This window comes from Octodon degus, unplaced genomic scaffold (genome assembly GCF_000260255.1).
Source record: "Octodon degus isolate 3935 unplaced genomic scaffold, OctDeg1.0 scaffold00006, whole genome shotgun sequence".
In the NCBI taxonomy this organism is placed as follows: domain Eukaryota; kingdom Metazoa; phylum Chordata; class Mammalia; order Rodentia; family Octodontidae; genus Octodon; species Octodon degus.
In genome coordinates, this window is record NW_004524582.1 from 12,311,721 (window position 1) to 12,313,404 (window position 1,684).

At 42.8% G+C, this 1,684-nt stretch overlaps 1 pseudogene; it reads left to right on the top strand.

Annotated features, from left to right (window-relative positions):
- LOC105743206 overlaps positions 1-768 on the top strand; it is an 11,667-nt pseudogene extending 10,899 nt beyond the window's left edge.
- The last annotated feature ends 916 nt before the right edge of the window (positions 769-1,684 follow it).

Below are 1,684 nucleotides of genomic sequence, written 5' to 3' on the forward strand. Positions count from 1 at the left end.
CTTTCTGGGCCTAGGGGGCCTGCCCCTTAGCTCAGTTCTTTAAGTGGCTGGTTCAACCAAGCAGTCAGGCTCAGGTTGCTGTGGTTGGATCCCCAAAAGCAAGAGAAAGAGTGAACAGCTGCTTCGTGTGTGTGTGTGTGTGTGTGTGTGTGTGTGTGTGTGTGTGTGTGTGTTTGACTTTGTTTTCTTAATCAGGGAGAGAACTTTCCTAAAACACCCAGAAGTCTTTTCCTTTCTGGGCCTAGGGGGCCTGCCCCTTAGCTCAGTTCTTTAAGTGGCTGGTTCAACCAAGCAGTCAGGCTCAGGTTGCTGTGGTTGGATCCCCACAACTCAAGCCAGCCAAACTTGCCCTGAAGGCATTTGGAGCAAAAAAAAAAAAAATCCCTCTCTGGGCCTATACCAGTTAGGGTTTATTTAAGGAATATATGTAATATATAATATATATGATGCATGCATATATATATATATATTACATGTATAATATATATGCATATATGTATATATATGTAAAGGGTTTACAAAGTAGGCAATAATGGCCACCTGCAGAGTTAGGTATGGAAGAATCCCAAAGGGCCATCTGAGTGCCGGACAGCCAGAGGATCCAGTCAAAAGTTGAACAGCTTGAGCTCAATTCCTCCTGGACTTCCTTTTTCTTTCCCTTTTTATTCCCTCCAGGCTGCAAGCCTATTGGTTGCTGCCATCCACGCCCAGGCTGTGTCTTCCATCTTCTGTGAGTCAGTTATCTACACCCAGAGAGAATTGTGCTAGACCAATCTGCAGGGTGTTTCTTATTCAAGTTGACACCACGAATAACTAACACAGGCCCTGTTGGCCAAATTGGGTGATATACTCAGGCCAGAGCAACAAAGAAGCATAAGATAGAACATAGCCAGCATTTAAAACTGCCCAAATGAGACCAAAATTAGAGAAAAAGGAGGGCTACAAGGAAAGCCAACATTTTGGCCTTAACCTTCTAAGGTCAATCAAGACTCAGGACATATGAGAACTTGTACTGTAACGTCATGTACCTCGGTAGTGTCCCAAATTTTCTGATCAAGAAGATTATGGGGCCAAAGAGGAAAGTGATCGATGACGTAGAGTGTGCCTAAGGAGAGTCACATGGGGAGAAAAACACTCTCTCAGACTTTCACGGAGAGCACATTGGCCAAGCAATGGCCGTGACTCATCCACATGGCTGACACTGACAAAGGATCTACAATCTGAGGTACAGGATCTCAGGATAAATCCTGAGGGGATTTCACTGACCTTCTCAGACCAAAAAGCTACAACTCTTATTGCACAGGTCCTGCTTTACCTTGGTCTTATCCATCCAGTAGAAAAGTATGAAGACGAAATATAGGATGTAATAGCCATGCTGTTAAGTTGAGCTGTGGGGGACTCAGGTCAATAATTTCTGACATTGCCAGTTAAACAGAAGACCCAATGCTATTATGGGCTACTGGACTCTTTTAGAATATTTTGCTGAGTTTACACACCTATAATATTCAATAACGGAACTTAGAAAAAATGGGGTATACCTATGAATGTCCATTTTGTATCTGTGTATTCAAAGTGGTTGGGATAGATATATAGTTGCATTCTCTTAACGAATAGAGGGATTTGTTCTAATGGTGTTTGTAAAGAGGATCACAAGTCCGCATCTTGTACAGCAATTAACCACTAA